Source organism: Corythoichthys intestinalis, chromosome 15 (genome assembly GCF_030265065.1).
Source record: "Corythoichthys intestinalis isolate RoL2023-P3 chromosome 15, ASM3026506v1, whole genome shotgun sequence".
Lineage (NCBI taxonomy): Eukaryota > Metazoa > Chordata > Actinopteri > Syngnathiformes > Syngnathidae > Corythoichthys > Corythoichthys intestinalis.
This window is the reverse complement of record NC_080409.1, coordinates 54,563,907-54,579,466: the sequence shown is the minus strand read 5'-3', so window position 1 is coordinate 54,579,466 and position 15,560 is coordinate 54,563,907. Positions and strand designations below refer to the sequence as shown.

Here is a 15,560-nt window from a genome sequence, read left to right as displayed (position 1 = left end):
GTGCTGGGTTGTTGGGGTCAAGATTTGTTCAACAGACACATAAGAAACCTCAAAATTAGGGCTTCCCCATGATTTTTGGCTGCCAAATCAGTGGTTCCACACTTAACACATTGGCCCTAAGTTATATGATTTTGCTCCTCCAAAGAATTATTGAAGTTTTTAAAAATGTCAGATTTCAGGACCAAATGAAGGGGCCGTTTACATGGTGACTCTCCGAGAATACGAAAAATGTCAAATTTGCATTTGCATTTGCGTCTCCATTTGAACAATGTCGCAGTTCCACATGAAAACGATGTAGTATTCATGCCAGGCCCTAGGGGGCAGTGCAGATTTACAGGGCGACAGAGAATGATGCACTTTGACCCCACCAAGCTCCCTCAGCCCGGAAAAAAGTATGCCCGCCCACTCGAAGCAATGTCATTTTTCTTTTGTTCAAAAATGCACAAAAATTGAAACATTCAACATGTCTAATTTAAAAATACTATTAAAACAGTAAATTAAAACCGACATTTTGCTGTTTTTAATGTTTAGTAGCACCGCCGCTCACGCCCAATGTGACGTGTACGAGTGCTGACATTGATGGCGCGGTCTCGCGCCGCGGGAGCCTTTGATATGCATGCCGAGGAAGCCCCCCCTCAACCCCCCGCAATCGGATTCTTCCACTTTGGAGGCAGGATTCCGAATTTTTCCTCTTCGCCTTCCGTCTTCGCCGACACCATATGCACGCGAGGCGAGTCCACTACTCAGTCATTGCGTCTTTGTGTCGCAGAGTTGCCATGTAAACTGCCCCGAAGACCAAATCATTCTACCTCCCAAACTACCTGAAAGACCAGAAGGGCCTCAGATGATCCCGGTACCAAACTGACTACTAGGCTTTGTCAAACAATAGACCACTCAAACAAGCAATCCGCAACCCGCCCTACACACGCCGCTGCTCACATGAGTCGCTGCTTAGGTGTGAAGGGGGGGGAGGGTCACTGAATCAATGGTGCTTGCTAGCACGCTAATAAAAAACAAACGATATTAACAGATCTTACATAGTCAAATGATTTCCAAATGCAGATCATTGTTTGAAATGCCGATGCGGCCAAAACAATGTCAGATCAAACAGCCGTAATTCATTTCATTCTAAACTCTGTCCTGCTTGCCTAGACAGCCTGTTCCTGCAGAGCTGCTGGATTACAAACGTTTCCTTTCATACTACAATTATTGACATGTAATGGTAAGTTTTAATAACTTTATCCTGAAAATTGCATGGGTCATCAGTGATTGTCATAGGTGCATATGTTGTTTTTTATTGGCGTGCTAGCAAGCACCATTGACTCGCGCTAGCGTAGCCACTCCAGAACCCTGCAACTAATGAACTGCACGGAATTTGTTGAAACAAAGGTTGTGGACAGGAGTCTTTTACACCGATAATGAGTAAATACAAATAACGAGTGGAGCCTCGTTAGACCTCGTTAGAAGAAGTTAGACCTCTTTGACAGCCAGAAATGTTGCTTGTTTGTAGGTGACCAAATACTTATTTTCCACTCTAATTTGGAAATAAATTCTTTAAAAATCAGACAATGTGATTGTCTGTTTTTTTTTTTCCACATTCTGTCTCTCATGGTTGAGGTCTACCCATGTTGACAATTACAGGCCTCTAATCTTTTCAAGTAGGAGAACTTGCACAATTGGTGGTTGAGTGAATACTTATTTGCCCCACTGTATTGGGTACGTTAGAGTAATACAGTAAACAGTCAAACAGTAAATACAAGAAAAGATACTATTCCTTCAATTAAAACTGTTCACACCAAAAGGACACTCAAATTGCCATTCTCCCTGTCGAGCAACTGAATAGGACACATTAAAAAAAAAAGATTCATTTGACTGAATTACCTGTAATGTCACCCAGTTAATTAGCCAAGTCAACGAACAACTGATGCAATTCCTCCTAAAAGTTCTCAGAATTACAGCCAACAAAACCTCACTTTTCTATAAGATGACTAAAGAGAGTTGAGGACAGGTTGCAGAATAATTGTGTAATACGCCGGTTTCGTGAATGATGGGTCCTTGAGAGAGAAACACTGTGTGCGTGTGTGTGTGTGTGTGTGTGTGTGTGTGCGCGTGCTTCTTCATCCTTGCTAATTTGAAAGTGCTTTAGCTTGACTTGTCTCAAAAATGTATTTTTAGAGCACTTCACTTGTTTAGCGTCGGGCCATCAGTGCAAGCGGCAGAGAGCGATAATCGCAGTTTGATTGAGGATGACTTTGAGAAAGGCCACATGTGTACACACCATTAAGTTACTCTTGGGGAGGAACAATTGGCTGCTTTCAACAGGCAATTTGCTAAACTCGTGTCACGTGCATTGGTTAAACAGTATCTGTGCTTATACAAACACTTTTACAGGCGGTAAACGAGTGTTAGTTTGATAGTTACTGGGAGTAAAATTACCAAATCCAGTATTGCATACTGTATAAAGTGCTCATTTCCAAAACAGTATAATCATTTAAAGGTGAGACATAATGCCAAGCATACTGGTGAAAATGATATGTGTTACGGATGTAGTTTATTCAAGTAAATTTTAGCTCCCCAACATTGGGCACGGCGCTTACCGTGCTTTTAAAAGGAACTACATTACGAAACATACCGATATCAAACCGATACATGTGGTTGTGGACTTTAACATATTATGGTTGTAACCCTCACCACAATACAGTGATCCCTCATTTTTCGTCGTTAATGGGGAGCGCCCCAAAAAATCTAAAATCCGTGAAGTAGAGGTGAAGCTTATTTACATTATTATTATTTTTTGTGTGTGTGTTATTTCACTGTATTACTGTATACATATAAGACATGCTTTTCCTCAAAATATTGTAATTAAAAAAAAGTATATGTATATTTTTATAGTTTTTAAGCACTGCCAATGTAATAATCATGCTAGAAATTAGATATGTATAAAGGAAAAACAATTATTTGTACATGAATACATGCTTCTATCTCAACATTTTTAAATGAAATAGTGTTTTTATTTGATATATTTGTTTTTAGTCCAGACGATGCATTTTCAATGAGTTATTCCCAAGATTATATGTAATTAGTTTATCATTCAATATTTTGTAATCATTTATTGTTCATTTGATTTATGCACTATGAATGCAAATGGCCTGCCTACATAACAAATCCCAAACAGCTTAGTTTGGAGACATCTAATGGTCAATAAGCATAACTGCTGTGCTAAGCTGTGTCCAGCCCTTGTACAAAGGCATAAGGCGTCTACAGTCACTTTGATGACAACATGCATATGAGCCCAAAACCGATAACGAATAACCTATATCATTTTAAAATGCCTTTATTCATATTATCAGCTACACGATAATATCGGACAACTCTATTAATTGTTGTTTGTTTGCTTTTCCACTGAAGGAATCTGATCTGTTAGCCAGATTGGAATCACACAAGCCGAACCGCCAGGTCCACGCCGGCGCAGCGCCACCGACACGGACAGGTGGTAACCTGACAACCCGGCCAAAAGGCCAAACTACGCGTGTTCACCTTAGTCTTAACCCCGTGTACTGCCTCCATTATGAAAGCTGGGAAAAGGCTTCGAAGCACAAGTTGACAATTTATTCTGAGTCGACAGCACAGCACAGAGGGACCCAGGCGAGGATTCAGGATCACCATATCACAAGTCAAAAAAAGGTTCCCGAGAAAATTGACAACGATTAGTTAAACATTGTCTTTTTGAAGGCTCTCGCGAGCGGGCTGTGGGCAGAAGAAGGGTGTGTTTGGGCGTTGTTTGGGATTATTATTGTATTGCAACGTGGGTTGTGGATTTTGCCACCTCAGTGTCAAAAGGGCTCTTGGAGTCCTATCACTCGTGTAATCCATTGGATATCGGACGTTCTCCGGTGTTCCTTGTGTTGGGACAGGACGTCCCGCCATTTGTTCTGGACTGTCCGGAAGCACTGATTGCGGGAGTTGGTCGTGCAGACGTGGGCTTGTAGATGTCTTACCTCATTAGCGTCGATCTTGCTCAGTCAGTTGCATGACACACGCGTCGTGTTTCCGTGATAAGAAGGTATCATGTATCTCTTATGCCCTATGTCAAATTTATTTTGCTTGTTTTCCTGAAACTGTGATAAAAGTGCTATTTATTTTATACCGGGGGTGTGAGAGTAATACAAACAGTCAAACAGTAAATACGAGTAAAGATACTACTCCCTGATTGATCATATTAAGTGTGTTAGAGTAATACAAACAGTTGATCGGTAAATACGAGAAAAGATACTATTCCCTTCACCACGTTTTGCTCTTCGTATAAATGGAATTTAAATGTTGATTTCACATTTAAGTCTAGGAGAAAAAATATGGTATGTTTCAAAGTTAAGATATCCACTGTTGTTGTTTTTTTTTTGTAACCAGTGACTGGTAGTTAATGCTCCAAACTGAATAGGGCCCTTTTGTCATTCCTTAGTGCTAAAGTGCTGCACCATTACATTTATAGATTTTCTCTTTGATGGGCTAATTTGGCCTTTATATCTCTCTCAAATGAAGTGATCCTCAGTGCTCCTAGTGTACGGCTCAATGTTCAGGTCCCATTTTCAAATACGCTTAATTGCATTTGAAAAGAATCAATGATACTTTCACGGGTGGCAATATCATTTTTTTAATGTCACTTAATTTCCTCCCTGAACTGATTCCATCAATAGTCTGCAGTCAATTTCTATCTTTCAGCATGAATTAATCTATTAGAGACAGTAATTACGTGTTTGTAAAGGAGAGGCTTTTTGTGCTCATAAGTCAGAGGAGTTGAGTGTCCATTGTGCGCCTGCCTGTTGGCACTCTTCTGGCTGTCATTCATCGGTCCTGTGAATAACACTGTTTTATTTTTAATTTTTTTTTTTTTTTTAAGAAAATAAATAAAGGCACCTCTGCTGGATAGCGCCTCTGTGGCTTTGTTGTGAGATAGCCCTCCCTCTAGTGGAGACGCCGACTGCTCTTGGACGCGCAGCTGAAGCAGTCAGAGGTACAAACTTTGAAGATCTGAAGGGGGGAAATGATTGCTTAATAGCACGAGTCTCTGATTTGAGCCTTTATTGTTGTATATTCTGTTTATTACTGCTGTCACATAAAATTATTTCCTTGATTTCATGATCAATCTAAAGTTCAAATTGAGGTATTCGGTATAAGTATGATTGTAAAGGAAACATAGTTTAAAGTAAATGTCACCTAAAGACGACAAGAGTTATCTCATGGGACGTTGTGATTTTCAATTAACTTTGTTGAATTTATCCTTGAAAAAATTGTAAAGCTATCAGATTTATAGGAATAAAACTGATATCCATAGTTTTAAAAAAATGTGAGGAAATAATATTTGCATTAATTTGAACCGAAGAAAAAATGTTAGTTTTAAAAAGAAATAGTGCTTGAACCCTGGTTTTTTCTGCGCACTTAAAAAAAAAAAAAAAAAAAAAAAAAAAATATATATATATATATATATATATATATATATATAACTTTATTCACTACAGATACAAATATACAAACATGGGGTGGACGATTCACACACAGTCAGCAAAATTACAAATAAAGTCTATTGATCCTTATAGTCTTGGGGTTCAAAGAGAAACCTTAAACCGTCCATGTATAAAGAATTTTTTTTCTTCCCAAAAACATAAAAATGTGTTTTTTCATTTACATATTTTATGCTATGAATGTGGAAATTTTCCAAAATTAAAACAAGTTTTATAACATATCTTTTACCTATTTCTAGTTCTTCAAGGTTGGACAAGCCGAACAAAATATGTCTAAAAATTATTTTCAATGAAGGCTCAACTTTACAGTTGATAAAATTGTTTAGGTCAAGCCAAAAAGATGTGAGAATAATGACTCCCAAAACGGTTTCCTCTGCATTTGTGAGCAAGTAAGCTGAAGTTGGACAATTAAATGTAGCCGAGTCAAATAAACCCATTTTAGCAAATAACTAAACTGCAACACCGAATAAAGTTAATTAATCTGGTAATACACAAAGATAAAAGCATTTTAGGGTTCATTTAAATGGAACATTGTTGTGAGTGACACTGTTTTTAGTTGACGTGACTCCCGCCTAGTTTGCAGGTGGGGGTGTTTGTTTTAAGAGAGGGGCGCGCGCCGGGGGCGGGGTTGCAAGTGAGGCTCCGGCGTGCGACAGCTTTACGGGGCGTCCTGGAAACACACAGCCAGCATACCACCCACCGAAGTAGCCTGCACGTCCAGAGGCTGAGCGTGAGCGACTCGACAGACATCATCACGCTCTTGACAGTACGCTAGTCGCCTGGGACAGTCACATGACGTAGAAAGGTATTTTATACGTTAGTTAGCTAATATTTCTCTCGTCTCGTCACTTTTGAGTCTAACTATTTTCCTGACTTTATCCTTGTTTTGTTTTGAAAATCTAGCTAGTTGCATTTTTCAGGGGACGTTAAAGGTGAATAAATGAATTGTTTTAATACTATGCTGTATAACATCAGCATCACTCCCATTTTTACTATATCCTAATTTGAGGTGCTGTAAAATCGAAATGAAGTCAATTTAACTTACAGAAAGATGTACCACAAGTTTGTAATCCCACTTAGTTTTCATTTTTGGACCCCCAACTCGTTATTTTCGCAGTGCTGGCTAATTCTTACAGAGCAGGCTGCAATCACAGATGAACGGAATTCACAATCTAAAAAAAAAAAAAAAAAAAAAAAAAAAAAACAAGGGCATAGGTTTGCTTATGGACGGTAGGGACAAAACACTAGCAACTTTTCAGGATGCTCAAATTGTCCCCACCAACTTTTAAGCAACCTTATTTGCGTTATATAATGACTTTACTTATATGTCATTTAGATTGTCTTCCCATATGTTTTAATTGTTGTAATTGACACCACCATTATTAAGTGAATTATTGTCATGTTCAGACTTACATGTTCCTCTTCACTTGCTGAATGTGCCAGTCCATTGTTTTCCCTCCTAAGCGCTTATTTGATTGGCTGATGACTTGGCCCCTCCAACAAACACACACACGCATTAGATATCAGCGATATTATACGTTTTTTTCCCAGCCAGTAGCAGCCACTGTAAGAAATGTAAAAAGACATCAATGTTGTTGAAGTGGGGAACACACCACTAATTTTGCAACTGAAAGTCTGACCTGCATCAGAGTTAGCATACCATTAAACTTTTTGAACTTGCTAACCAGTAAAACTCAAGTAGGAAGCTGCTAAGAGAGAAGGGTCCTCCTGTATGTGTTTTCTACTGTTAATGACAAATTAACGGTGAGAAATGTAGTGAACCGAGGACTACCCCCTTCTCCCCAATTTTACTTTTTATTTTATTTACGTGGTCTTAAAGCTGCCCACATGAGTTATTTTGTTGAGTTTGGCTGTGCTTGTGAACAAAAGCAATAGTGTTTTACCTGAAGAACAGCTCCATTTTTATTAATTTTTTTTTTTATTAATCCCTGACAAAGAATTTTTTTCAGTTATATTTAATTTCTTTATTTAGACAATGTTGAGTGGTCTTAAGACAAATGTTTATTTTTTTTTAAAAATTCCTGGATCATTAAGAGATGATTAACAAGCTTGTATTTATTTTATATGTTAATATCATTGAAGTTATGTTCAAATAATGCAATTTAAATTTGCTATTAAAATCCGGACATTTTTTTTCTGGAAAAATGTTTCTTTAGTAGTTTTTGAATACAAAGGTTTGAATTAGGGCTGCAGCTATCGATTATTTTAGTAGTCGATTAATCGATGAACTAGTTAGTTTGAATAATTGAGTAATCGAATAAGGAACATGAAAAATTAAAATACCTGAGCTGAGCCTCATACGGCATGAAAACGTACATAAATAAGGATCTATTACAACAAAAGAACAATTGGCTAACTTACATAGCGAAGTTCCGCTAGCTTAAATGTTATAAAACGCTAAGTTTTTTTTTTTGTTTTTTTGTACAATGCTCTTAACAAATGGTTTGGACACATATTCCCACAAAAAATGGCTAAATATACCTATAAACTAAAGTAGAAATGCATTAAAAAAAACATTTGCTCAAACAAAAACTTGGCTTATGTTGGTCTTAACATTGAGCAGCTCGAATCAGCCATGTGAAATGGGACAGACTCGAGGGCATTGTATCCACACAAATCAATAAAACTAAATGCAAACACTTTCAAAATAAACCATTAGAACGTCACTTTAATTAAACGACTACTCGAAGCAGCAAAATTTCATTCGGATCATTTTTTCTAATCGAATACTCGGGTTAATCGATTAATCGTTGCACCACTAGTTTGAAATGAACAGTGTAGGCTGAACCAATACACATAAAAGTTAGTATAAATCAGTACAGATTTATTTTGCATTGATTTATTATGAATGTCTCGTCCCCAGCAAAAAGTGTACACGCAGGTTATATTGGTATATCGTCCAAATCTAGGCCTGCAGCTATCGATTATTTTAGTAGTCGATTAATCAATGAACAATTTAGTTCGAATAATCGAGTCATCGGATAGAGAAAATGAAAAATTTAAATACTTGAGTTGAGCCTCAAATGATATAAAAATATAGATAAGGATCTATGTACAACAAAAGAACAATTGCTAACTTACATACTGTAGCAAACGTCTGCTAGCTTAAATGCTATAAAACACTTAACATTTTTTTTTTTTTTTTAACAATGCTCTTAACAAATAGTTCACACATATTTCAACAAAAAAATGGCTAAATACACCTATAAAATAAATTACGAATGCATTTAAAAAAACTTTTTAGCTCAAACAAAAACTTATGTTGGTCTTAACATGGAGCAACAGGATTAAGCCATGTTAAATGAGGCAGACTAGAGGGCAGTGTATCCACCCAAATCAATAAAACTAAATGCAAACACTTTCAAAATAAACCATTACAACGCCACTTTAATTAAATGAATACTCGAAGCAGCAAAATTTAAGTCGAATCTTTTTTTGATTAATCGTTGCCGCACCATCCCTACCATTGTTGAGAGCAAACCTACGCCCTCGCTAAAACCTTACTTTAGACTTTCATTAATTCAAGTACTTAAATGCATTCAAATCATCATTTTCAACATCACCATGATTTCCATCATGATCATGGGGAATCAGAGAATGTAGTAAACATACTGCAACTAAATTGTATTAGATCTCTCGAAGGTTTAGCAGTACACCTGATTGTATTTTCTAATTTGAAGTGTCATTTAAGTTAGTAAACTTTAGTCACTTCTGTTCTGCGTCACTTCTTACGTAGCAAATTGCTCATACAATACAAACCCATGTTGACTTGATTTACACCCTGACAAAAGACTTAATTTCAGTTGAAGCGTGCGGCAATTCCAACAGATGACATAATCAGCCCTGGCCTACTCCTGTTACCGCTTTAACTTTTCATGCGGTGTGATCGAGTGCCGGCCTCACGTGGCTCTATTCTTTATTTCTATCAGATCCTTCTCTGTCAAATCAACTGTCACATGCTGTGATTTTTCATAACGGAGCCGATAAGGAGGAGCGATAGCGGCTTTCGGCGGCTCTTTCATAGCTCACACAAGTCGGGGTGCCACTTAAAAGATTTGGCAAGCTACGTGAAAACATGCAGATATGAGATTTGTCTCGAGGAGGCAGTCACCAAGGTGAAAGGTAGCATTCAGGTTAGATACCGGCGTAATACCATCGTGCATTGTATCACCGCTTCTTCCGATTCCCCCGTGGTTATCCCGACATAAGCCTTACTGGGAGGCATCTGCTTTTATTTCCATTACCGTCTGCAGCGCCGTGTCCTATTAAAGTCTGGTAACTATGTTTAACAGTACGTTTATTCCGCTGACAGGTGCTGGATTTGGCACTGGTCTTAATTGGATTGAATTTATTTAGTCATTTGTTTTTGTCCAAAAAGGAGAGAGCAGATGCTGTGAAACGAGTGCCGCTGTGGAGACACTATTGTTGCGCATCAATAGGCTTGTGATGATCAATAGGGATTGCGTGATGTTTTTGCATCGATTATAGAAACGTGAGCCGATGAATGGAACACGATTCCTCTCCGGGGCTTACACTGTTCCTGCTCCATCTAGCATGAATCTACTTGGCTTTTTTCTTTTTTTCCCACTTCCAACTTCCTGCCACTTGCATGGGACTTGAGTCACTCAGGAGCAGAGGCGGGCAGCGTAGCCAAAAATTCGACTCGAGTAAGAGTCGCGTTACTTCAAAATAATACCACTCAAAAGTCAAAGCAGTCATCCAAAAAAATGTACTCAAGTACAAGTAATAAAGTATACGGTGAAAAGTATACTCAAGTCATGGGTAACATTGTGAGTAACTGCTTATTAGGGCTGCAGCTAGCGATTATTTAGCATAATTGAGTACTCTGATTCCAGAACATTTAATGCATTGCAGAATATATTTGAGGAGACGGAGGGTTTCCCCTAGGATTTTTTTGAAGCTGTGGTGCTGGGTTGCAGCAGAGTCGGAGAGTCTCAGCATGTCGTGCCACAGCGAAATTGTGTTATACCATGAGATTCTTTTTTTCACATGTTTTCCCTAAGAAGAACCATCACCGAGATCTATTTGAAATATTTCATTAGCCAGGCCAATGTCGGCGACAGAAAAAAAATCCGTAGAAATGAAGCGACATTCGTCCAAAGAGCATGAGTGCCTTCTAAAACACACATCCTATAATGAAATGAACAGGATCATATCTCCGGTTTTCGGTGGTAAAACGGTGCCAAATAAAAACTGGGAGAGAGGTAAAAATCAGCGCTTTTGAGTGATGCCGATGGCAGCGCTCTTCATTAAATACTTAATTTTTAATGGTGCTTTAAAGACGCCACGTTATTGAAGCTTGAGTCTGATTGGTCCAGAGGTTGGTAGTAACGTGTTACATCTACTCCGTTACATTTACTTGAGTAACTTTATATGAGAAAAATGTACTTGTAAGTGTACTTTTTCAAAGCCGCACTTTATACTTGAGTAGATTTGTGAAGAAAAAAACGCTACTCTTACTCCAGTACTTTGGGCTACACAAGTCATTACATTTGTCCTCTTTATTCTACAAATTAGATTTATTTATTTATTTTTTTGCTAGCGATGATATTGCCAAGAATAGCGCTACTAATTTCACCAGTGAGACGTCGCAACAATAATCACATGACTCCAGGCCAGGCCTAATGGGTAATATTTCAATGCAGTCGTGTTCAGGCTGGGATACCTCACATACGTGCCCTATACGAAAAAGACTGAACGTTGTATCAGGGAGTTATTAGTCATTTTCTGAATTTGGTGTGTTGCCCCCCAAAAAATGGCCGGATTTGGACCCCCGCTAGGTCATTGCCTGGTATACCAGACTCACCGCTGTTCCAGCGATTGAGTCTGGCGACCGTCCGGCGGATCAAATTCTGAGGGCGGAGCAAGTCACAGCAAACAGACAGCGGAGTGGCCCAATCAGCGACAGGCAGACGTGACGTTGTTAAAGCGACAAGTAATTAGCGTGAGCAGAGAATGGAGAAGTCTATTCAACATGGCTAGCGCGAGCCATGTTGACTGTTGTCAATGACTTGTGTCGATGTGGTTTTGGTCATTTTAAACTGGTTTTACCGCGGATTGGAACATATTCTCAGCTCTTCCGTTCGCCATCTGTGTTGTTGTAGAGACAACTTTCGGCGCGCAAGAGTGACGTTACTCGTTAAGAACACATCACGCAAATAAAACGAATCTAATTGGACGGTATATTTTGTACTTTCTCGAGAGGCCGTTAATGGGCTGGTTCCCAGACTATTTCTCACAGTGTTTGAAAAATACAGGGAGAATAGTCTGGCGGTGCCAGGCAAGCTAGGTCAGGCCCGTGAATGAAAACTCACCATTTTTAGAACTTAAGATCTCATAGGTCTCATGAACATTTTCACCAATTTTGAGGAGGATCCAACTAACTCCCTCAAATGTGTACCCTGTTAAGCGATATCAATTTCAGAGACTTTTTGGAGCAGTTTTGCGCAACGTATCAACTCTAACCCTAAATCCCAAATTTCATCACTCTATGCTGAAAAAACCTTGCCTGGTACACCAGACTCACCGCTGTTCCAGCGATTGAGTCTGGCGACCGTCCGGCGGATCAAATTCCGAGGGCGGAGCAAGCCACAGCAAACAGACAGCGGAGTGGACCAATCAGCGACGGGCAGACGTGACGTTATTAACTGACGACGGAAGGACTTGCGCGCAGAAGTAAACATACGAAGAGAGCGGAGTTTATTCAACATGGCTAGCGCGAGGCAGACTATTGTCAATGACTCGTGTCGCTGTGTTTTTGGTCATTTAAAACAGAATTTACCGCGGATTGGAACATGTTCTCGGTTATCCCGTTGACCATCTGTGTTGTGGAGACGACTTTCGGCGCGCAAGAGTGACGTTGCGCGTGAAGAATACGTCACGCAAATAAACGAATCTGATTTGTCGATTGATTTTGTACCTGCTGGAAAAGGCCGTTAATGGGATGGTTCCCAGACTATTTCTCTCAGTGTTTGAAAAATACAGGGAGAATAGTCTGGCAGAGCCAGGCAAGAAAAAACCTAAATGGAGAAGCCTTTTTCAAAAATTCAAGGCAGCGCCACTGAGCCATTTTGTTACATTTTTTCGCAACGTTGCAAAATTATCGAAATTTAGGCGAAGCCGCACGTAAGTGCAAATTTTGGTTTTTGAGCATGTTCAGGCCTCCAAATTGGCCATTTTCATATGCTAAGGAGAAGAAATAATAATAACCCTTTGCATTACAATAGGGCTCTCACAAACATAGTGCTCGGGCCCTAATAAGCAGTTACTCAAAATGTTACTCATTACTTGAGTATTCTTTTCACTTACCTGAGTAAAATTTTGGACTACTCTACCCACCTCTGGATTGGTCCAATGGAGCCTTGTGATTACTGTTGCAAGATCTCATTGGTGAAACTGGTAGAACCACTGTTGGCGTCTGTGGAAAACAAACAAACAAACAAAAAAATCTATTATGTATAGGGCTGTCAAAATTATCGCGTTAATGGGCGGTAATGAATTGTTTTTAATTAATCACGTTAAAATATTTGACGCAATTAACGCACATGCCCTGCTCAAACAGATTAAAATGACAGCACAGGGTGATGTGCACTTGTTACTTGTGTTTTTTGGGAGTTTTGTCGCCCTCTGCTGGCGCTGGGGTGTGACTGATTTTATGGGTTCAGCACCATGAGAATTGTGTAATTATTGACATCAACAATGGCGAGCTACTGGTTAATTTTTTATTGAAAATTTTACAGATTTTATTAAAACGAAAACATTAAGTGGGGGTTTAATATAAAATTTCTATAACTTGTACTAACATTTATCTTTTAAGGAGTAAGAAGTCTTTCTATCCATGGATCCCTTTAACAGAATGATAATGTTAATGCCATCTTGTTGATTTATTGTTATAATAAACAAATACAGTACTTATGTACAGTATGTTGAATGTATATATCCGTCTTATCTTTCCATTCCAACAATAATTTACAGAAAAATATGGCATATATATATATATAGATTGTTTGAATTGCGATTAATTACTCTTTAAGCTGTGATTAACTCGATTAAAAGTTTTAATCGTTTGACAGCCCTAATTATGTATCTAATATGGAAAAATGTAACGACTAGTATTGTAGCGGTGTAAGAGTAGTGTTTTTTCTTCACAAATCTACTCAAGTAAAAAGTATGACTTAGTCTTTAAAGTACATTTTTCTCAAAAAGTTACTCGAGTAAATGTAAAAGATTAAATGTAACTCATTACTAGCCACCTCAGCTCTGGAGGGCTTTTTGCCAAGTCGCATCTACTGGTTTTCTCCAAAAAGATGCTATAATCTATGGCGGTACAATGTGAGGATACAGTAACACGGCGACCCTTGCTGACTGAGAAACGCTATCTGCATTCTCTGCATTCTTACTGAGCTTGATCAACAAGCCAGGGTTAGAGGAGCAGAGCTGGATTTTCCGCCGCTTTAGAAGACCGCGGGCCCGCACGCCATGAGTTATGGCCGGAGATCATCTCTCGCAGGTGTCGAAAGGTTCACCGTGCTCTCGCACATGTAACATCCGCATATGGAGCCGGCGACACAGCTCAATAAATAAATTAACTGTCCTTAGTGGTTTGAAAGCGTTTGCTTTTTTGGAACTGAAGTGCTGTAAATGCACTCCGCTGCATCCGTACGGCTGTATGGTATTCTGTTCAGACGCATTCGGTGATACTTTTAAAAATGACTTCAGTTGTCAAGTTTAAACGCGTTCACTACTTTCATAAGGAATTTTCATAACTATTGACTGAATACTGTATGCCTATATGTGTGTGTACTCCAATGATTTTTACAAAGCGCACCACGTACATTTACGGTGTTCTTCCACCGATCTGTCATAATCATAGGTGTGTAAATCACCAAATTTAGGATGATGCGATAAGATACTGATACGATATTTGCCGATATCACAAAGTTTGCCGAAATTCGATTTGGCCTCTAATCGACTTAATACGATTTAATAACCTGAAGCAATACAAAAAAAATGACATTTTTACAATTTTGTGGCAAAAATTTGAACTTTTGGCAAAACGACCAATGTTTTGCATTTTGATCAATTTTTTTGGATGAACCAATGATCCAGATTGATGTATGACTACACCCCTAGTAATTAGAGGCGTGCAAAATTTCCGATTCTTAGAATATTTACGATTCGGCTGTGGAAGATTCGAGAATGATTCAAAGACATCCAAATTCCGATTATTGAATTATACCAGGCAGGTAAAGCGGAACTAAAACACAGTCAGCGCAGTCTTCGGGACACAATGAGGAATGGACCGAGAGTAACAATAATACCTGACTTCGGCTGACAGCCGCTACAAAAAACGCTCGGTTGCTAGTTGCTACAAACATACGGCCACAAACAGCCACGGTAGAGATCACATATATGTAGAACTAGATGCGAAATGACAGACGATGGCGGCGTAGATGCCAAATGACAGACTTGCCGGCGTCAGTCAACAGCCGCCATCTTAAAGCAGTAGACTTCTCTAGAAGGCTCTGTTGTACCAAACCTAATTAACTTTTTATCTAAAATACTCCTAAATCGGCAAAATCTTGACTTGAATCATCTTTAAATGATGAAACAGTTTTAAAACATTGACATGTCGAAAGTAGACAGAAGGGAAATGATGGAATAACGGAAGCAATTTTAACAATTGTAACGGTTGATTCACAACATTAAATTAAATGAATGTAGTTTAAAGCTGCTGATACAGACTTGGGGACTTGAGTATTTTATTTACTGTTATTAACTGTTAACTTTATATTGTAGTTTGGTTTAGCCTGAGAGGATTTTTGAACAATTTTGGAACCAATATAGGCCTGTCGCGATAACAAATTTTAGTGTGCGATCATTTATTTAATGAATTATTGCAATATGCAATATTATTGCGCTCCCCCCCTTTTTTTTTTTTTTAAAACAAATATACAATAACACTGTGAGAATACAGTATATTATTATTATTATTATTAT

General features: G+C 38.6%; 1 protein-coding gene across 1 annotated transcript in view; it reads left to right on the top strand.

The window, feature by feature from the left end:
* Window positions 1-6,223: 6,223 nt before the first annotated feature.
* Window positions 6,224-15,560, top strand: part of esrrb (estrogen-related receptor beta) — a 117,189-nt gene continuing 107,852 nt past the window's right edge. The window contains exon 1 of the mRNA XM_057859226.1: window positions 6,224-6,324. The gene's annotated coding sequence lies outside the window, so the exon portion shown is untranslated. The remainder of the gene's footprint in view (window positions 6,325-15,560) is intronic.